The 23,213-nt window shown below is 41.3% G+C and overlaps 1 protein-coding gene and 1 long non-coding RNA gene across 2 annotated transcripts in view; both read right to left on the bottom strand.

Moving 5' to 3' along the window:
* The window catches only part of fam222aa (family with sequence similarity 222 member Aa), a 51,589-nt gene extending 47,735 nt beyond the window's left edge, over positions 1-3,854 (bottom strand). Inside the window, exon 1 of the mRNA XM_085475353.1 lies at positions 2,935-3,854. The gene's annotated coding sequence lies outside the window, so the exon portion shown is untranslated. The remainder of the gene's footprint in view (positions 1-2,934) is intronic.
* An 892-nt stretch (positions 3,855-4,746) lies between these two features.
* Positions 4,747-22,487, bottom strand: LOC146696965 (uncharacterized). The gene is made up of 5 exons (XR_014923349.1): positions 22,271-22,487; positions 8,235-8,477; positions 7,722-8,001; positions 4,921-5,072; positions 4,747-4,796 (listed from the first exon to the last, which is right to left on the bottom strand). It is a non-coding gene; the product is annotated as an uncharacterized LOC146696965 (long non-coding RNA).
* Between the last annotated feature and the right edge of the window lie 726 nt (positions 22,488-23,213).

The following is a 23,213-nucleotide window of genomic DNA, read 5'->3' as shown; positions in this document are numbered from 1 at the left end:
TAGTTCAGCATTTATAACCATGACAGTGTGGACACACTGGGAAGAATACTCATTTCATTTGACTTCCTCAGTACAGCTAATATAACCATGAAGGTTAATCTTTAAGCGCTGAAATAGTCATAATAATGGTCACAAAAAAAGGGCGATATAGATTAGATAGCATTAACAGCTAGCAGTGTATGGGGGTGCTACCTGCACACAAATGTGCTAAATAGCTAAGTAGAAGGACTCTTATTAATCCTGCCTGCAAAGTCCCACCAACGCCACCAAGTCTGCTGGAAAGTGGACATCACTTTTCACCTGTATTTGTTCACGCCGAGTTGCTGAAAGGTGTCTCTGTTTCTCTAGCCCCACTTCCACGTAATGCTTTTTGTTTTCTGTTTCCCTTTTCATGTTCTGTCACTACTGTTCCAGGTACTGATGTGCAAAACAAATCTCTGTACAGGGACAATAGAGTTTATATCAAAACAAGTAAAACTGCAAAGAACAAGAAAGGGCAAATTTTCTGTTGTTTGGCTTAACATGAAAAAGCGTTAAAAGCGTTAAAACAAGAACTGTTATAGACTTTCGCTGATATGAAACACTTTGATCAGGTACCTAATGAGCTGCTGTTGACGTGGCTTTGAGGGTCCGATGATGTTTCCAGGTAAGAAGCTTTGTGCTTTCCTGTGATATCAGTTAACGTAAGAGTTGTTGTCTTTTCTTTGGCAGGAAAAGAAGATGAATTTAATGTTTGTTTTCATCCAAAGTGTATTATTCTATAATTGGACTTGGTGGGAAAAAGCTATTTAAAAAAAAAAAAGATTTAATTTGCACTTTCAGTAAGAATGGACATAAGCTTAGACACTTGAGGGGTCAGTAGATCTTGAGTAAGGCGCTCTCTCACACACACACACACACACACACACACACACCCCTACTATTTTAGTCATCTTAACTGTCAAAATGAGTTTTGGTGCCTCTGGGTAGGTGTTGAGACAATCAAACCATGCAGGGATTAAAAAAGATTAATACACAGCACAGGAAATTAAACTTCAGCGACTTTAACGATATTCATGAGTGGAGCTCACTTATTCACTCCAGGCAGGCACTTTAATAAGCAAAGAATACAGCAAGGAGCCCAAATGCAATCAATCAATCAAGCTGATACGCTATTTGAGTTCCAAACTTATAAAATTTCAGGGTTATTTTGGCGTGTTTCTGTTAACTCATTGCTCAAATATGTTCACTACCTTCCAGCTGTTGGCAGCTCAATTAAGTACAAGAGATTACATTTTACTCAAGTTGGCGACTTACGCCCGTTTCATTTTATGATCAAGTAAAAAATAATGTGGAAAACACGTGAAATTAACTTTGAGCCCACAAAGCACCGATATCCTTTTGTCAGCTACCAATGCAGAGAAAGCAGAGCAAAAGCAAACATGGTGAAAGCGAGAGGAATGAAATGTGGATCAAGTCTTGAGCTGGCAGCGGGACCCTTGAAGCTCCAGTGTTACAAAAAAAGAAAAATCGAAAAGCAAGCCAAAAAAAAGCAGTCAGAACAACAACTACAATCTCAAAAAGGTAATTCAGTGACCTAAATATTAAAGCTTCCCTGCCATTCCACTCTCCCCTGCCTTGTCCAACCATCATGTTGAGTTAAGGCAAGCATTATGCTGGGGAGACTATTTGTTTAGGTGAGGAGCAGCCGCAGAGCTAATATGAGCACAATTTGCTCAGCAGGTCATAGACGCAGAGTGGAGGAAGTAAATGAGGCAGTTCTGCCCCCTCGGGTGCAGCTCCTGCCTCATACATCACTGGATGTTTTATTCAATACAGCCAGGAAGGCTCTATGTCAGGTGCCCTGACTGTGGGGGCGCCTGCCCTGCTGTAGGGGCCCATATTACATTCTGCAAGCTGCCTATCTGCAAGGCTGCTGGAGAGAGAACGACTGGAAGATAAGAATTTGAGGATGCTTGTAGTCTAATGATAAAACATACAGTGTGTGGCTTTTTCACTGCACAGTCAGCATAATGTGGAGGCTCATTTACGTGCAATGCGAGCAATGGAACTAAATATTGCAAAGCAACCTCAGCAACCAGCGAGGCTCAAAGTTCACGGGAAACAATCCAAACTTTATCAGCTAATTCACAGTCGAGTCAAATTTTCAGACTTCCTCTGGCTGCACCAGAGGCTGGGGCCGCAGAGGGCACGTGAGCTGTGGAATTCACGGGACAATGACAAATTGTCTCCCGACCTTAGTGCAGCACTGAGGATCATCCATATCACCGAGCATAAAGTGAAAACTTTTACAGCGCTAGGCACACATGCTCGTGAATTTTATGAGTCTCTCTATGAAAGCCTGTCACACCATACAGGCACACAATAAAATAAAATAAAAAAGACAGAGATTGTGTATCATTAACACACCAGGGTGAAAATCTCTAATTGCAGCAGGCACTGTAGTTACCCTACCCGTGCGCGGTGACGCACGGGGGCGTACAGATGAGAAATTCGCACCTTTTGCTCTGAGCCGCAACTCTTCCAGTGCCACACATCCCCGTGTCTGTGATGCCTGCCTGCAGTGCACTGGCCTCGACAATATACTTAATTGCTACCCATACTTGAAAAGACCAATATTACACATCAAAGCAGCTCCTCGAGCAATTCGGCAGCGGCTCTCTAACAAGTCGATTTTTACAACACTTCCTATGGGTCAAACAAAGGGTTTAAATCCGAGACATCATCAACCGTGTGGGCAGCATCCTGGGGGGAAAGGAGGGGGGCATTTTATAAACATTCATTATTTTCAGGCGTTTCTCTGTTTCGGCGACAATCCTCCCCAAACATTGAAGCGAAGCTCTGACACAAACTACCATGATGGTTACAAATAAATGACCCGTACCATTCAGAATCTACACGACTGGGAGAGACAGACATGCAAAATATATTTACCATAAATTGCTCCGTAGTGTACACTAGAACTCCATGCAGATCGTAGCATTCACTGAGCAATCTGCCTCATACTTCTGCGGTCCAAATTAAAACGGATTCATTCTGTTGCCCCAAAATCCAGATGCTGCTTTGTCGATGTCAAATGTTGATTAAGTTTATCCTCGTCTTCCGACGGTATGCAAATGTAGCGGTAACCCTGCAAATTAGATTCCACACTCTAGCCTCTAGCATGCAAAGTTAATAAGCTTTGCCTTTTTTTCTCGATTCGGCTGCCAATTTTTGTCGAGGGCAAAAGCGCAGGTCGGCAATTTCAAGAGCGTCCTCAGAAGGATTGCGCACCAAGTGTGCTTCGGGTTTTCACCGTTTAGTCTCCGAATCAAAGTAGGTACAGGGTCCCGGTTGATCTTCCTCTCGCTTGAAGATATCTCCAAATAGCAGAACTCTTAACCGACACACTGGGTAGGTTTAGCGGCTACGCAGTATTCCAAAAAAATCCCCCCGCTGTTACGCATGGGTTTCGTGGTCCGCCTGCTCAATTTTGACGACCTTATGAGAAATGTATCATTCAAATGTTTTCATCTAGGCAATATTGTGTGAAGGTACCCTGAAAGAGATCAAGGCTGGGCCAAAGTAGCTGCCTGAATATCCTAAACTGATGCGATGTAAAATCCCGGAGAGCAGGCTCTGCTCCGTCCGTCACTTTATCCGAGGTGTCGGCAGACGCTCTGAGATGTGTTGCCTCTCGATTCAGACTTAAATTTCCAGGTGAGGCTGTGGAGTAACCTTGACGGCAAAGCCCCGAAAGGCTCTCTTTGGTAATATTAACCAAACAGGAAAAGGTTACGTCTGGATAAAGAGCTAGCTACTTCTGGCAGCTCCGGGATGCGGTCCTGCCCTTCTGCCGAGCTGCCGAGACTGACAATAACCCGGAACGCTGCAGACTGTCAGGCTGCACAGACCGCCCACCGACCAATCACCGCACTGAGGGAATAGAAACATTCCCACGGGTTAGCCAATCATTGGTAATTGAGGACTGTTACCATAGAGATCCTCGGCGTCTAGGCGTCTGAAACCACGTTGTTTATACGCAGAAAAATAATAATAATAAAGAAAACGTAATTATAAATTTAACATAGCAGAATTCATATTAATATCGTAATTACTCTTTTATCCATTGTAGGGTTTCATCCATTCCCCCCAGCAGTCAAAGGTTAACAGCTTTATTGGAAAACCTGGGCTCAAACCCGAAGGCATCTCTAAAGTGCCCTTGAGCAACAATGACCTCAAGCTGCAGGAAGGCCCCCCTGTAGCTGAAATTAAGTATTGTTATGCAGCTTGAATAAAATTAAGTGTGATCAGTGTGCTAAAATTACTACACTGTTCATAAACGTAAACGTTTCAAGTGCTATTTAACTCCATTGCTTTGTAAATTGCTTTGTAAATCTAATAGAACAGCTGTTACATCTTTTAAAATTCATTTTAAACATCCAAAGTTCTCTTCTTTTCTGATCGTCAACAGCCCGGGAAGCATGGAGCTTGCTGTTTTCTACATGATATATTAAGACAACACTTTTTTCCTACCAAAATTCCCATATTTCCAGTTGCTTCCCGTTTTAAATTACCCACATTTCAGCAAGAACATCTTTAAAAAAGTATGACATGTCTGTGACTGTCTGCTTAACTTTGCAGAATTCCATCACTGACACCAGAAGCTTATGAGTCACTGGAAACCTCACAAAACACCTATTTTTGCCAAAAGAAAAAAAATGTCACTACAACAGTGGGGAAGTGGACTGTTTACTCTGACAGAAGCCCTTAGTATTTTTCCTCTTCTTGCCAACTGTGTCCGGTGCACACAGACCCTGGGACACACAAAGGCAGTACAAGCAATCACACATCATGGACTCTCATAATAAGCTGACGCTGGGAAGTGGGTGATGCAGCACTCAGCTTATGCCAGTGCTGATAAGAGCCTGAAAGTATTACCTCGGTCTGGCAGCCCGCTCCAAGAAATCCATCGTGAGCCAGGTCATCAATTCTGCCCTATCTGATTGCTCACCAATCCCTGGCAGCTCCATGTCGCTGTCCTGGCTTCTGCCTTTGAAATTTTCTCTATGACTTGCACTTTTGTGCTAGTTCTTTCACAGAAAAACAGACACATACTGTATGTACACACAGGATCTTTTATGTGATCTTACACCTACATGTCAAATAATAAAGCAATGTGTGTGTGAGAGAGAAAGCAATGTAGACTTTCCAGAACAATGGATTGCCTGACTTACTTAGTCTCAATCAGATCTCCTGCTTATTGCTGCAGTGGACCTAAAAAGCATACATTTAAAACTTGTGGAGTTCATTCATATCACACATACTGTGTGGCTGCGCAGTCAATCAAACAGATGAACAATTAATTGAAAAATACTCAAGCAGGCCTGTGCTGTGCTCCAGTGAGGCAGTCGGGCAGGCAGGCAGGCAAATAAGCCATTTGATTAGCTGATAAGCAGATGACTCAACAAACATTCAAGGCATGTTTACTGTGGTTTGATTAGAGTACGTCCAATACGCAGAAGATTGGACACAAATACGTTGTGAAAACACTCAGCTGTTCCAATCCCCAAGGCAGCATGAGGGCACATAAAAACAATGAATTATTTATGGGGGAGACTAGTGAAATATCACAGTGGATAATTTTCTGTGGGCTATATTAAATGTAGTTTTCAAAATGATATGGCTGAGTCTGTGCATTTCCCAGAAATCATTCCCTCCCAGTGACAGGATCTAGAGCCTGGAGATTGGACATGAAATCATATTAGATATTTCCCCTGCCAAGAAATCTATGAGCGTTTATCTAAAACACCAAAGCAAGGGTTATTCACATGCTAATTGGGCCTCCCTCTTTCTTAGTAAATATGATCAAAGGATATTTGCTTTGTCTCTGTTTTAGGTATTAGCTCTGGTTCAAAATGAAAGACCTAGAATCAAGGCAAGCCTTTTGCATGCCACATCTGAAAGAGGGTTCACAATACCAGTAAATCCAGGTTCTGCTTCAGTAGAAATCACTGCAGCATCTCTTTGAATGGGGCATCTCATAAATAAAGCTCTTATACTCCCCATCCGGAGCTAACATTAATGTCTGTCTCAGAGCTGAAAGCCTTACGCTGTTACAATTTGTTCCTGAAAGTCAACTCAGTTTAATTGAGCAAAGTTCAAGACTCCGCAAACAGCAAAGTAACAGGGAAAAAAAATCGATGGCGGCAGAGGCATGGAAAAAAGAGATAGCATTGATTTATCTGCCATTGATTCACGAGGATCGCTGCATTGTGCCCTGCGGTTGAAATGCACCCTGTCTGCCAACTGATGGGGATGAATTTGAAAAGGTGTCAAGTGGTTGGAGGACACAGAGGTGGAGGATGAGATCGGGCGCAGCGAGCGGTGGCTGGGGAGGAAGAGTAGACTGGAGTGGGAGCAAGGGCATGAAGTATCAAACAGAAAGAAGGCGGAAGAAGAAAGGCTTGATAAGAGGGGATAATGTTGCAAGGATGACACCACTACCATGCGGGCCCCAGTCTCCATAGCGTTGTGTTAAAATGTCTGACAGGAGCGAGGAGAGATCAACTTGAAAGCAGAATACCGAGTGACCCGAAGGACCTCAAGTTAAAACCACCGCCATGACACCTGTTTAAATCCACTCTGCTCTATCCGTTTGATGATAAAAAACATCTGAGATTAAAATAACACATCAGACTCTAATATTTCAGAGTATTATAAGCAGCTGAGGCAGCGGGGCAACAACAGTTTAGTCAGTGAGAAGTAAAAGGTTGTTACAATAACACTGTGTGTAAGCATTTATCAAATCCCGCTGTTGCAAGTACTTGACAAGAAAAGCAACTTTTGCAATATTTTAAGTCTCAACTATTGGCAAATAGATGCCTCCTCAGAGACTAATACTGACAGCCATATGTTGTTGAGAAGAGGGGAAGCCAGGACAGAGATCAGAGGCCAGAGCAGCTACACAGGCAGAGAAGCATTATTGCTCAACTTTGGTATCTTTACAACATCCCTTTTCCTCTGCTGTGACTGCTGGCAGTCTCCTGTTTATGCCGACGCTAAAAGAGAACTATTATTTTCTGTTGTTTGATGTTAATTGTGTGTTTAGGGGTATTTTAGAAAAGCAGACATAGTTTCTTTTCATTGCCATTGTGGCAGCATTTTTAAATATTTTGTTTTATTTTCCCAAAGTCTGTGCGTCTGTGTTCAGTGTGTAGTAAAAATGTAGCTGTTCGACCAGAAGCCCGACACCTATTTGTGTTTTAAAACGAGTCGTGTAATCATAGCGTGGCTTCAAGTGGTTCCTGAGCAGCTTTAGCTAAGAGCGAGTCTATTTTATTTTTTTCCCTTTTTGCAAAGTGCAGTTTAAGTCAAGATGACACTTGTTTGACTTAGAAGTCTGCTTTTTTCTCAGCGGCGTTTTGGTTCAACCCTGGAAAGCATCTTGGTTTCCTGTGTGTGACCAACCAGTGATATCTTCACGAGAAACCCCCCCAGTGCCTCCGCACACACACAGGAAGCCGTTTGCAGGGAGGCTGAGTTAAGGTTATCTAATGCATGCCCTGTGTTTGGTGCAACTGTGCTGTGCGTGATGACTGTTATTATTCATGCGACCAAGGTTGATTTTTCTAAAAAAAACAAAAGTTAAATCCAATTACTGTTACCACATAAGGGTGTGAAAAGCAGAAACTGTGCTGTAAATGAGAAATAACAATGCTGAGTATGAAACAGATACCCACAGATGATCAGAGATGAAATATGATGTTTGTTTCACGTAGCCAGATCCTTGCACATCTTCATTAAAGGGACTCATAAAAGCTCTTGAGTGTGGGAAGATCATTCACAGCGTGACCCCCTGTCACATCCTGTAAAATCTCACGGCATCTCGTCCTCCTCATAAAAACAAAAAACACGGGGAAGCAGACGCCCAAACTGTTTGAATTTGCTACACCTAAGGTAGGAAACCAGATTCCAGTAATTGGAAGGCTTTGAAGCAGAAGTTGTTCCTTGTAGCTGTCACTGCAGTAAGAAAATAAAACAACTTTTACCACCTCCACGGGGTCTGTCAGCATCTTTATAGTAGCTGCACTACCTAGCAGGATATCAAAAAACGACAAATTTAACTATATTCTTTTATTCGTTAATCTAAATGTGGTGGATTTAAATATTTTACATCTACTTAAAGCTTTTCAGGATCATATAGAAATATCAGAATCTTACAAAACTGGAAGTACAAAATATTAGCAACTTACCTCACACTCTTGTCTATTAAGAGGCGCTCTTGAAATCACACATTTACAGTGTTTTCCTCCCCACAGCATCTGGTTAAGGCAGGTCTGCCGAGAACACAGCTATTCTTCCTGTTGTTTGACAGCTGCACATGCTGTATCACCTCTCCCCTCATACAATGCAATGTCACAGCAGCACCACTGTATGTAGCAGCCAAGGGGCCACTGAATGTAACCTAAGTAAAGGACTGCTTTAGAGAAAGGGGCCTAGGAACAGCAATAAGAAACATAAAGATTCATTGTTAATATGTTTGGGGAAAAAAATCAGAAAAATACATTAAAAAAGTTGTAAATTACAATTTCCTCCATTTTACATATTAATCTTACAAGATCTCTATGTAGCACTATCATTTACTCATGTAGGTGGCAACTTGTGCATTGTTATTCATTCCTAACTCCACATAAAATCAACACCATGAAACCACTTTGCATGACATATAATACAGAAACATCAATTACAGATGAATTGAATGTACAAAAATACCTCTTAATCTTTGATTTCAGGTGTTTTCAGTCCCAGTGCCACAGGTGCATAAAATCAAGCACAGAGTCATGTACTCTTTACAAACATTTGTGAAAGAACTCTTTGCTCTAAAGAGCTCACTGAATTTGAGTGTGGTACTGCCACGCTCAAATGCCACCATTGCAACAAGTCAGTGTGTGAAATTTGTTCTGTCCTAGATATTCCACCATAAACCACAGAGGTTACAGAGCGAGGTCACTGAGTGCATAGTGTGCACAAGTCCCCAGCGCACTGCTGACTCAATAACTGCAGAGCTTTGGCATTAATATCAGCACAAAAACTGCATGCCAGGAGCTTCATGGGATGGGTTTCCATAGTCAAGCATTATATCTGTAAGTATCATTTTCAGTTGGTCCAGTACATTTACTCAATTTCATCTGTGTGTACATTCAAAAGCAACACTTTCTGATGGTGTTTGCACTAAAAAGTTAATTCTGTATTAAAATGATTTTGATTAGATTTGACTCATTCTAATAGCATTTCAAGTATGCAGTGTGTTCACTGAGGTGGACTCAAAATGAGCGTGTGTACATATGCTGAATTTTCCTTTTGAGTGTGGTTCTGTATGTATAATTTGCAATACAAATTTAATTTAATACGACTGCAGGAGGTTCTCGCAGTCATCAAAAACAGTGAAAGCTGCAGGAGCATCTCGAAAAAGAATTTGAATTATGTGTTTCTGCTATTCAATTGAGTTGCAATTCTCCATGTCTGCCAAGGCGTGACCTTTAACCTCATCACTAACCCATCAATTTATGCTATTAGACATTTGTGCGAAGTGCCATCATAATTAACCTATGGATCCTTGGCCTATGGTTAAAATGTGCTTTGTAAGGTCACAGTGACCTTTGACCTTTTCCCACTACACCCTAATAAGTTCATTCTTTAGTCCAGGTTGACCTCTTTGGCAGATGTAATGAAATTTCCTCCAGGTGTTTCTGAGATATTGCATTCAGAAGAATCCGATTGACTGACATACCAAAAACATAACTGCTCCGCTCACAGCTGTTGCCAACACAGATTTTGCATTTTGGGGCATTTTCAATCATGTTCTTCAGCAACCTTTAGATGAATCTCTTGACATCCAGGCTCAGCAGTTGCTTTCTACAGTCATTATTTCCAAAGAGTACTTCGTTTTATGAACACAGCAAGTACAACCACAATTCCAAAACAGCAGCAATGCCATGTTAAACGTAAATAAAATCAGAATGCAGTCATTTGCAAGAATCATAACCCAATTTTTTATTTTTAACATAGAAAATAAATCAAATGTTTAAATTGACAAAATGTACCATTTAAAGAAAAATGTTAGCTTGTTTTGAATTTGATAGTGGCAAATTCAAAACATGTTCTTTTACCAACAGTTTATAAACATGTGGGAACTGAGGAGACCAGTTTTGGGGCTTTTAGGAATGGTGTCCCATTTTTGTCTAAAACAGGATTCTAGCTGCTCAACAGTCCTCGGTCTTCTTTGTTGTATTGTTTTGAGTTGGTGAAAGGTTTGAAATGCAGGCAGGCCAGTTCAGCAGCCGGATTCTTCTACCATCAAATCCTGCTGCTGCAGTATGCCGTTTAGCGTTGTCCTATTGAAATACGCAGGAAAAAGACGACATCTGGATGGGAGCATATGGTGCTTTAAAACCTGTATACATCTTACAACATTTATGGTGCCTGTCCAGATGCGCGAGCTGCCAACTCCATTGGCAATAGCCCCATACCATCAGAGATGCAGACTTTTGAACCCAGTGCTGATAACAAGCTGGATGGTCCCTCTCTCTTTAGTCCAGAGGATGCAGCGTTCATGTTTTTCAAAAAGCATTTTAACTTTGTATTCAACTGACCACATAATAGTTTCCCAAATCCATTTTAATGAGCTTTGACCAGAGAAGATGCCAGGGATTCTGGACTACTTTATTGTATGATAGATCTTTTACCTGCATTTGTTGATGGCACAGCAAGTGTTCTTGAGCCCATTCAGTGATTTCCATGACAAAATCGTGCCTGTTTTTAATGCAGTCCTGCATGAAGGCCAAAGATTTCGGGCATCCAGTGCTGCACACAGAGATTTCTCAAGATTTTCTCAATCTTTTGATGATAATACGCCCTGTAGATGATGACATGATGAGTTTTCACAATTTTATGTTGATGATCCTTATTCTGAAATTGTTCTGCAATTTGTAGATGTGGGTATTTATTAGTGAACCTCTGTCCTGTTGTTCCTCCAGGTGTTTCTTTTTGTGCAACTTTTCAGCTTTTTTGTTGCCCCTGTCCAAACCTTTTTGAGACATCTTGCTGCAATCAAAGTCAAAATGAGCCAAAATATTATTCATTAAATAATAAAATGTCTCAGGTTTAAGCATCTGATATGCTTTGTGTGTTCTACAGTAAATAAAATCTGGGTTTGTGAGTTATGCAGATCATTGTACTTGTATCTCTTTTTATTTACATTTAACACAGCACCCCAACTTTGTTTAGAATTGGGGTTGTTGAATAATGTCAAAATGCTTGTAGCCCATGCACTGCAAAGGGGACCAAATTCTTTTTAACTTAACATTTTAAAGCCATATTTAAACATGTTGTGTAATAAGTCTATTAGTGCTATCTTCTTGCCAACGCTGTTTTTCTGCTCATGAAGCTGGAGTGAGAAGTAAGCTGTAAACAGATACTGAAAATAGCCATTCTGTCTGTCTTATTGTGACAGCACATATTGAGTTCATTAAATATTGTGTCATGTTAAATGTACAACAGTTACAAAGAACAATCCAAGTAGGCGGAGTTGTGTGTTGTGAAGACTGTTTTTCTTTTAAGCAAAATTAGCCATTTCCCAGCTGAAGCTGAAGGATTAACGTACAAATATGGGACTGACATTGAACTGTTCACCTAGCTCTGCAAGAAATTAATCATATCGTGACTTCATTGTAAGGTCTTGTAAAGTAGCAAAGTTGTCTGTCTGTTAATATTAGTCTTGGCTGCGCTCAGTTATTTGCATTAATAGATTCACATGATTTTGTAATCCCGTTTGCCAGTTACCATATTCTGAATTTTTTGTGTCAATTTTAGAATTTCCCTGGCTTGTTCAATTCAAGTTGTGAGGTAGCTGGCAGAACACTTTCCGCGTCTCTCCATCTCAGTCAGTCAGGCTCCAGTGGACAGAGGGACCATCATCCTCTGCTTTGCGCAGTGCTCAGCTCTGCCCAATTTTGCACCTCCGTTTGCAAGTGATAGAGCACTATCAGTTCTGACAGCTCCCCAGAGCCACTGGGATTTGAGTGCTCCCTCCTTTCACCCACCCTGCACCCCAAAAAACACACACACAAGCACATTTTTCTCTACTGTCTGTGTCTTAAAAGGATGACGGCTGAAAATGAAAGGCGAAACAAAAGCTGTCAAAGCATAGAAAGAAAGAGAACTGAGGATATCTGTAGTGATGTTGAGGACAATGGGATACTTTGTCCCTAGTTTCATTATTGGCTTGTGTTTAATTTGAAACAGACAGCTAATCACATTAAAGACAACCTCTCAACAACACTGGGGCACTGCTGTCTCCTGGAAGCAATCACCACGCTGAAACTGTCTCATCAGATTCTTGGTTCAATTACTTAACTCCATACAAATTGTCCTTGATGCAACTGGAATGTGAGCTCTGATGACTGCATTTCTCTGACACTACAGGAGCTTTAGCTGCTATACGGTGATAATGATAATGATCATCATTAAAATACTATGTTTAAGTTAATTGTTCGTATTTACATTGTTTATATGATAATTTTTCACTATAACAGCTTTACAATAAACAGAAATCTGTACTTAATACCACATTCTTAAATATTTAAGGTAAACATTGCCATGTTATTGCAATGAGTAGACAACTTTGGTAAATTATAGTATATAGTATTTATGCTACTGTCACTATTGTCTTATGTGGCTTACATAATTTTCTTAAGCTGAATGTCAACGCGACATTGATGTGCATATTTTAAAGTTGATATGGCTAACTTTTTTGAAAGCTATAACCTCTGTGACTGAAAAAGAAACAACATGAAGTGCCAAAAATGGTTTTAGTCTTTATAGTCATTTTATGTATTTCTCCAGTGAAAACTGCACAGGGCATAAAATGTTATATACTAACTCGGACTTCTTTTTATTAACATCCCGGACCCACCCAGGCTGCCCCTGGGTGGGTCCGGGATGGGTGTGAGGTTCTGGGGGCGCTCCGTCTCTGGGCTGGGGCCCGGGCCGGGCCTCGGGGGCTTGGGTCCAGGTTGGTGTGTTGCCGGGGTTGTGGGCGGGTGGGTGCATGGGGGCCCAGCCCTGGAGCAGGGTGCCACCGGTGCATCAAGCCACCTGGGGGGCTCTTCAACTGGTGGGGGAGATTGTCACATCTTGCAGGAGCTTTCCTCTCTTCAGGAGCTCTCTCTGCAGGAGGGGGAGATACAGGAGAGGTGGAGGAAGATCTCAGCCTGGGTGTTTGTTGTCTTATGTAGTCTGGAAGATGAGTGGATGGTGGGGTGGGTGCAGTTTTCTCTGTGGTGGGGTTGGGTGGACTGTCCCGGGCTCTGTGGGGCCGGGAGGCGCTGCTGCACTGGGCCCCGGTCTGGATGGGCCTGGGCCCCCTTTCCCTGGCGGGTCGCGGAGTATGGGGGTGCCTACTGGGGTCAGCGGGGGAGCTGGCCCCAGGGAGGGGTCACTTGCCCCTCCCTTCCTTCCCTCCCCATCTCCAGCTGCCTCCCTCTTCCCGCTCCACCACAACCACCCACACATGCAGGACCTTGGAGTAGGGGTATGTCACCAGGGTGCAGAGGAGGCTGTGCCCCCCCCCCCCCCCCCCCCCCACACTCTAGCAGATCATTACATGAAGGAACCTTTAAAAAAAACAAAAAACAAGCGCGTCCATGCTCACAGGTGTACACACGGGTGATCACACCCACAAACTACACCCTTTTTGGCTCCTACCTCAAAGCACACTGTGTTCTGTTGATCTTATGTGCTGCACAATAATGTTTAACATTTAGTATTTACTGTCATATTCCCATATATCATTGTGATGTTGTTTATTCTATTACTCTTGTTCTCTTCTGCTTGTTTTCTTTTTTCTTTCTCAGCAGGTGATTGATATATGCATTTTTTTTCTTTCTTTTTTTTTCTGCCCTTTCTGTTGGTTTTTGTCTTTTGCCCTTCTCCCCCGTCACTCTTCTCAGCTGTTTCTCTTCCCCTCTTTCTTTCTCCCCTTCTTTCCCCCAGTCAAGTCTGTCCCGTATTCAGTAAGTGAAAATAAAATAAACAATAAAAGGTGAATCAAATGGACCATTACGGCAAGGCTGGGATGGTCAATTTGGTAAAGTAAATCCGTTGGGCATCTTTCTTTGCCTTTAGACAACAATTCTGATGGCAAAAGAGCCAAACGGGACAGGCACAAAAAAAACAAAAAAAAAAAATTACGTATTTCGAGGGGTGATGCCAACATATGCAAGCTACCAGAGGTGGCATAATTACAGACATTTTTTACTTAAGTAGAAGTACAGATACCTGTGTTAAAGAAAATACTCAGTATGCAGTACAGTAAAAGTACTGAATCAGTTTCTTTCCTCAGGTAAAAGTGAAAAGTACAGGCTCTGAAATGTACACGAGGTAAGAACTCCTTGAAGAACAATTCTATTTATTTTTATGCAACGTTAGCTGAAATTAATATATATTAATATGAAAATAAAATTATATTAATCCATAAGAATATAAATGTGATTAAAATCTAAATTCTACTTTAAATGAATGTTCTCATCTGGAATCTGTTATGTAGGAGAAGAATTTTGAAAAAATAACATTTCTGCTGCCTACATTGTAGAGGGGGAGTTTGCCTCCACACTTAAGAAGGAAAATAAGTGCAGTGAGGAGTTAAAGTGAGATTTGGCAAGTGGGAGAACCCTGAGATCGGTGGTAATGGCTCAGCGTGGGGAAAAGAATCACAACTCACAAAAATTTCTATTGTGAGCTCCAGTCGACTTTTACATCTTTCTTCATTTCTGAGTATCTCACACTCGTTTTGCTCCCTTTTACATACAGCAACTGAACCTTTAGCTAGCAACACAATGTGCAACAGACTGTACACAGTTTGTGTGGTTGCTGATGTTTGTTAAGCTGTTAGAAATGTTGCATTTGAAATTATCTGACAGTTAAAAAAAAACTTTTCTTGCTTTATGCTTGCTCCTCTTCTGTATTGCTAGCTACAGGGAGTGCAGAATTACTAGGCAAGTTGTATTTTTGAGGAATGATGTTATTATTGAACAACAACCATGTTCTCAATGAACCCAAAAAACTCATTAATATCAAAGCTGAATGTTTTTGGAAGTAGTTTTTAGTTTGTTTTTAGTTTTAGCTATTTTAGGGGGATATCTGTGTGTGCAGGTGACTATTACTGTGCATAATTATTAGGCAACTTAACAAAAAACAAATATATACCCATTTCAATTATTTATTTTTACCAGTGAAACCAATATAACATCTCCACATTCACAAATATACATTTCTGACATTCAAAAACAAAACAAAAACAAATCAGCGGCCAATATAGCCACCTTTCTTTGCAAGGACACTCAAAAGCCTGCCATCCATGGATTCTGTCAGTGTTTTGATCTGTTCACCATCAACATTGCGTGCAGCAGCAACCACAGCCTCCCAGACACTGTTCAGAGAGGTGTACTGTTTCCCTCCTTGTAAATCTCACATTTGATGATGGACCACAGGTTCTCAATGGGGTTCAGATCAGGTGAACAAGGTGACCATGTCATTAGTTTTTCTTCTTTTATACCCTTTCTTGCCAGCCACGCTGTGGAGTACTTGGACGCGTGTGATGGAGCATTGTCCTGCATGAAAATCATGTTTTTCTTGAAGGATGCAGACTTCTTCCTGTACCACTGCTTGAAGAAGGTGTCTTCCAGAAACTGGCAGTAGGACTGGGAGTTGAGCTTGACTCCATCCTCAACCCGAAAAGGCCCCACAAGCTCATCTTTGATGATACCAGCCCAAACCAGTACTCCACCTCCACCTTGCTGGCGTCTGAGTCAGACTGGAGCTCTCTGCCCTTTACCAATCCAGCCACGGGCCCATCCATCTGGCCCATCAAGACTCACTCTCATTTCATCAGTCCATAAAACCTTAGAAAAACCAGTCTTGAGATATTTCTTGGCCCAGTCTTGACGTTTCAGCTTGTGTGTCTTGTTCAGTGGTGGTCGTCTTTCAGCCTTTCTTACCTTGGCCATGTCTCTGAGTATTGCACACCTTGTGCTTTTGGGCACTCCAGTGATGTTGCAGCTCTGAAATATGACCAAACTGGTGGCAAGTGGCATCTTGGCAGCTGCACGCTTGACTTTTCTCAGTTCATGGGCAGTTATTTTGCGCCTTGGTTTTTCCACACACTTCTTGCGACCCTGTTGACTATTTTGAATGAAATGCTTGATTGTTCGATGATCACGCTTCAGAAGCTTTGCAATCTTGAGACTGCTGCATCCCTCTGCAAGATATCTCACTATTTTTGACTTTTCTGAGCCTGTCAAGTCCTTCTTTTGACCCATTTTGCCAAAGGAAAGGACGTTGCCTAATAATTATGCACACCTGGTATAGGGTGTTGATGTCATTAGACCACACCCCTTCTCATTACAGAGATGCACATCACCTAATATGCTTAATTGGTAGTAGGCTTTCGAGCCTATACAGCTTGGAGTAAGACAACATGCATGAAGAGGATGATGTGGACAAAACACTCATTTGCCTAATAATTCTGCACTCCCTGTAAATGCTAAAGTACAAAGGCCACCACTTATGGACACCGGTACTTAATCTAACTCACTTAATTTAATCCTTGAATAAAACACTATAAATGATACAGTTGAACATAAAGTAAGGAGCCTGTTTTGAAAATCCAAGGAGTAGAAATTATAGATGTTTGTATCAAAATGTAGGAAGTAAAATTAAAAAGTTATCAAAAAAAAAAATCCTTGCATAGCAATGTTGCTATTCAGACTAGCTAACATTAGCTACAGATGGACAGTGTTAGCTGAAAATATAGCACTCTACGCTCTCTTCCATACATGGTCACTTCATGATGAAAAAACATGTAACTTAAATAATGACAAACTCAAGTCTCAAAAGGTTTGGTGAAGTTCCATACAGAGTCTATACTATTAGGAAATTTACATAGACAGCCACAGATTTTGGTTATTACCATATTCTCGCAAGCAAATTGCATGTAAATGCCAATCCATTTAATCATGACCTGATAGAAGACTGTCCATCTTATTGCTGTTTTATCACCATCTTGATGCACCAAAATCACTTGGAAGACGGCAACTGACTGGAAGTAGTAGCAGGCATGGTTCCCATCACTGAACCATTTTCAACCAACGAGATCACAAGTTCATTCCAAACGTCCGCAGTTATTTTGGTGATCCAACCACTGTATGTATGACTGTAGCGTTAGCTATTGTTCTATAACAATATGTAGTAAAAAAGGCTGTTGATTATAGACACTTTAAAGCTGAACATTTCACTGTGCTATTGCGATGAGGGGCTGCTTCACAGACATAAAGATTTACCCTTTAAAAATAAGCTGAATAAACTATCAAAATATTTAGGCAGAAATGAGAGAGCAGGTTGAAAGTTTGTGTTGAAAGCAGGTTAAGTCTCCCAGCAGGACATCTTAAGTCAAAGCACAAAGTATGAACAAGATCAGAGCGAAATCTTAAACTGGAGTCTTCAGAGCGGAAAGCTGGAGCAAGATAGAAACATCCACTTCACATGGGAAGAAAAACTAGCTGATATAAGCGGCATGCAATTAGCTGGACTTAGAGGATGCTTTGTAAAAATTAAATAGTCCATTTCCCATTTCACCACGACGTAATTGACTTTCAGGGTGATTTATATTTGTTCGGCTAAAATCACTCCAAAAGAAACTGGATCCAAAGAAGCTCTCAGGAATCCAGGTGTTCATTTACATGTCCGTTTGCTACCTCGTGTCTGCATGTCAGATGATGGTTAAAAGGTGCACCGACAGTGGTGAATGCTTAAACTACACAGTCATTGACCTCTGTCTAGCACTGCACTCTTCTTTCTTCAACTGTTCTAGTTTCCTCACTTCAGTTTCTTCACAGATTTTCCTTCAACACCCACCTCATTCATTTCTCTTTCTCAACTGCTTCTAACCTTTGACTCTTCCTACCACTCTTAATCCCTTTTTTGTTTCAAGGAAGGATCTTGACTGCATTATTCAATATTCATATTTCCATCTACACCATTCCTCCTCACTCAACTCTAACCTCAGAAAAGCTGCCTTTCTTTTGCTTGGTGAATTATTATCCCATCTTCTGTGAGACCTTGCCAATCTATTAATCTAACTTGCCATTTACTGTCTTTTCTCTCCAGCTCTGTTAAAGGTTGGCTGCCTCTCCTCTCACTCTATCTGTCAGTCAGTCTTTGTGTGCAAATCCCACATCTTTCTCCCCCAGACTGAATTATTCAATTTAGATGCCATTTGTTTCACAGTTGGCAATAGGGACTGTGTGCACTCTCCTCTGTATAAACTGTGGTTCTAATCGCCGGCTGAACCCACCCCCTTTAACTCTGAATATTCTTAAGCAATGCAGCCTCTTTTCTATTTCACATTCATTTTCTGTCCATTCCTCTGAATTAGCAGTATATATGTGTGAAGAATGTTTTAGGAGCTGTTGTCTCAGGGGACACTTTCACACATGGAAATCAGTTTGTCGAGACGAGCGTTTCACTCAAAGGTGCCATCAAGATTCACTATTATGAGCAGGGAAGGGGTTGACATGTCTGCACCCTTGACCTTACTCCATTTAAATAGGTTGTTATTGAGGGAACACACCTTAAAAAGTTTTTATCAGGACAAACAGAAAGATCAGTTGACACAGGATTTTAAAAGAAATATAAGAGATTACACACAAAGTAAAACTTATTCTCTCTGCAGATATGAAAATCAACTACGGGACCAAAAGAGTAATATCATTTACACATAACACTTTAGCTGCTACATCATTGGATAATGTTGTGCAGATGTCCATTGTATTACAGGACAGGAACACAGGACCTGGGTTTTGGTGTGTCTGGCTTTGGGTCGTATTGATTGTTGGGTTTACCCTCCATGGTTCTGGCTTGTTCTGGCACATTCTGTGAATGTTGGATTGGATCAACACCAGAAATACAGTGATTGACTTCAGAAGGAAGAGGAAGACTACATGACCCATGTCTAACCTGGAACAGGATGTTGGTGTATTGGAGGAATACAGGTAGCTGAGTATCCGCATCAACAATCCGGTCGTTAAGTCTGACGTCACTAGCCGTGTCTGGGCCTAAACTCCGCTGCAGGTCCACAAGCTAACTTTTTTTCCACTCGATAAAAGTTAACGTGAGGGTTCTCAGTGGTCAGGAACAAATGTAATCGCATGGCAGGATGCTGTAAAAGGACCAAACTTCAGCCAGGAGAACAACTGAGATAATCCATCCACAATACGAGGTTAGTCATTCATATACTGCTGCATGGGCTGGGCTGTAGTTACATTGTAAGGTTTTAAAAACTGAGCTTAAATAAATGATTAGCGGTAATAAAAGCCGAGGGAGGTCAACAGTGATCACTGACTGTTTTAGGAGCTTTTTGAGATTAAATAGAAGAAAATACAAAACTTAAACATGTTAACAACACAAAAGCCATATTAAACGCAGACTACTTTAGGCCCGGAAGTCACGTCATCACTTAACGACCGGCTGAACTGGAAAACCAACACAGAGGCTATTTACAAGAAGGGGATGAGTAGGCTCTTTTTCTGAGATCCTTCAAAATGTACAGGAAAATGTTTTTCCATCAGTCGGTTGTGTTGAGTGTTGTGTTGAGTTTACTTTGCAGTGGTCTGCTAAAGGAGCAACACTGGAGCTGGTGACACCAGCATTGGATAAGCTGATCAGGAAGGCTGGCTCTGTGATTGGCTGCAAACTGGACACCTTTAAAGCTGTGTTGGAGAGAAGGTCACCAATCAAACTTTTATCCACCATGGATTATCCTGACCACCCTCAGCACAACTTACTCTAAGAGACTGATACAGCTCCACTGCCACAAGGACAGAAACAGGAAATCTTTCATACCAAATACTATCGCCCTCTATAATGCAATATATGTCTGTTATTGTTGGCATTCATTGTTTTAAATTACTATAATTGAAAAAAAAAAATCCAAATATTGAATAAATAAATTCTGATGTATTTATCTGGTACCATTTCTGGTTGCATGCCTTCACCAGGTTTCAAACCCCGACCAACTGTTCTAGATACGGTAAAGTTGCTGTCCAGCTGCTATAATGACACAGAGCCTCTGATCATGGGAGCAGGAGAACAGGCCCTAAGCACCAGAGAGGCAGGGCCACAGTCAACAGGACCCAAGTTAAAGACTGCAAAGTTACCCCAGAGACAATCCAGCACATAGTAGCAGGATGTAAGATGTAAACTGGGACAGCATACACTGAGAGGAAAAACCAAATGGCTGGGATAGTGTACAGGAACATCTGTGCCGCATATGGACTAGAAGTCCCCAGTTCCCAACGGGAAAGACCACCAAAGGTGGTTGAGAATGACAGGGCTAAGGTCCTATGGGACTTCAAGTTCCAGACAGACAAGCAGCTGCTGGATAGTGGTGGTTGACAAGGAGCAGAAGACTGCAATTGTGATAAGTGTAGCAATCCCAGAAGGCACACAAGAAAATAGAGAGGTACCAAGGGCTGAAGGGACAATGGAAGCAGATATGGAAGGTAAATTCCAGAGTGGGAATAGGAGCCTTAGGAGCTGTAACCCCAAAACTCTAAGAATGGGTCCAGCTGATTCCAACATCAGTGGCCTCTGTCCAGAAGAGTGCAGTCCGAGGAATGAAGATGCACACATTCCTACTCTGATGCTGTGTCTGAAATCCGTTCCAACTGACAAGTAAGAGTACTTGGTGTAAACCCTGTTATTTTAATTTATTTATTTATTTTGGATGACCAAGAAATAAATATGGAGTGAAAGTAACAAAGTAATAATTTTTGTAGGAAATTAATAAAGCAAACAAACAAAAATTTGGCAATGCTGCTGTGATGAGTTTTATTATTCTAACATTTAACTTGTATAAATTCATATTGTTAATTATTGGACTGGAAAACGATGTAGAAAAACATTTTGGCTTCCAAAGTAGGATATGCCAGAAAAATGATTGAGAACCACTGCATGAGAGTTCCTGTATTGTTGTCTTCTGTGTAGAACAACAGGTCTTAAGTTAGTTTGGTCAGCTCATCATCAAGTTGTTGCATCTGTATCACAGCAAATGAGACGGTGAGATGGTGCTATGCTTGTTTTTTTTGTACCAACGTTCTGACCATTTGTGTGACCTACGGAGAGCCTACAGAGAGGGGTTTTCAACCCTCACTACATCCTATGCAGTCCTTTAGAAACCTAACAAGACGTAGCTCAGCTGTGTGTGGGTCGAATGCTGATTGGTTGGCAAGTGGGCGAGGAGAGGGAAGAGAGCTTCGTTTCTTCCATTCAGGAATTCGTAAGGAAGGGAAGAAGCATGATAAAACATCAAAGATCAACAAAACACAGCATGAATACTTTTGAAGTGGAAGGACGCAGCCTCGCCCACGGTTTCGCATTGGGTTAAGGATGTATTATTTCATCTTAAATTAGAGAAAATTAGGTTCGTTTTGAGAGGCTCTGTAAATACATTTAATAAAGTCTGGAAACCCTTTTTGATATTTTTTGACCAACCATCTACACAGGTTCAGGAGTGACCTTCATTTATTTATTTTTAATTATATTTGTTTGCTTATTTTTTCTTCCTTCTTATTCTGTATACCTTGGCTGGTGTTATTTTGCACTGATTGAAAGTTTTTCCTTTTAAACTTTTGATTACTTGACAGCGAAGAGGGGTGTTGTTTGTTAGGGTGGGTTTTTATTTTAATTTTTCTCCCCTCTTTTACTTTTATTTGACGCTTTGTATTTTTGTATTTCATTGTGAAAAATAATAAATATACCGTATTAAACACCAAAACACAGCATGAAAAGCACAGGCAGAGGCTGCGGCAGACACGTTTCAGTGTCAGCTTCAGTCAGTTTCAGTTCTGCTCTTTGTATAACTTTGCTCTTCTCTGGTACTTGCTGATCCACCAACAGCTTCATAAGGCAGACTGGCTCACGGACCAGTTGTACCACTAGCAAAAGACCTTTGTCAACATTAGGGGCAGGTAGAAGGGCAGTCATTATCTCCCTGCAGTCTGCCAATGCACTGGCAATGGAGAACCATTAGAGTTTCCTGATTTGGTATATATAAAATCTTAAATCATAGCTAGTAATTGCAACAACTAATTAGAAACAAATTTAAACTTTCATGCAACTGATTTTTCTAGAGGAAGTCAAACTATAACATTCAAATTGAAAAGTGTCAACATACCTTTCTAAACGAAAATGTCTGTGCTGATCCCTCCCTGATAAAACGTTCAACAGTTGACTTAATGCACCAGTAAAGCCTCAAAGATTCCCTGCTACAATGCTACATTTAAAATGTGAATGATAGGGGCTCTTTCTGGTGCCAGTAATGCACTCTACTAGCTTAGCCCTGACAAACATGTATCCTTTGGGCCCATCTAATCTCTGATGCCATGGTTTCCAACACCTCTACTCCAACTGCAAATGGAGGCAATCCGTTTCCCGGGCAACAAACTTCTCTCCTTGCTTCGGTCATGCAAATCCCTCTGAAGAAAGGGCAAAAAGTTAAGGAAGCCCATCCAGCCACTTTGCAAAGTGGTATGACAGAGACAGGATTCAGTGAAAGTGGGGAGACTCCTTTCTCAATAGAGCTGCAGGCTTGTCTCACTCCCATTTCATTCTCTCTCCACCAATGTTCCCATCTCTTGTGGAAATAGTGTGAAAATAGTCAAAGGACTTATTAACTCACACAGACACAATAGACACATAACCCCCCACTTTTTAAGGTAAATTTCAAATAAAAAATAAATAAATAAAATAAAATAACGATCCCCAAACGCATTGTTCTTTTATTTAAAAAAAAAAAAAAAAAAGACACACATACACAGAGGACCAAGGTAATAGCATTAAAAGCTGCGATAATACAGACAGGAAAAGGGAATGACTAGTCTGGTAAATTAAATCTACGAGAGCCTCTGTGTACCTTGAGACCCTCACAGGGGCATTTTCTCCTCGGTGGCCTTAGAGCACCCTTCCTCCTAATGGAAGGGAAGCAGAACAGATGGGACACAAATTGCACTTTCATACACCTCAAGGTTCAAGGCAATTTCCCCTCTGCGCCAGTGAAGTTCTCGGATTGCCTCTCCATCCTTTGAGCCTTTCACTCTTCAAAGGGGTTTGGGTTTGTT

This window comes from Copadichromis virginalis, linkage group LG12 (assembly GCF_057382275.1).
Source record: "Copadichromis virginalis isolate Kocher_CV1m ecotype Utaka linkage group LG12, C_Virginalis_male_GT1.1, whole genome shotgun sequence".
Lineage (NCBI taxonomy): Eukaryota > Metazoa > Chordata > Actinopteri > Cichliformes > Cichlidae > Copadichromis > Copadichromis virginalis.
The sequence above is the reverse complement of the archived record's forward strand: the minus strand, read 5'-3'. Positions and strand labels throughout refer to the sequence as shown.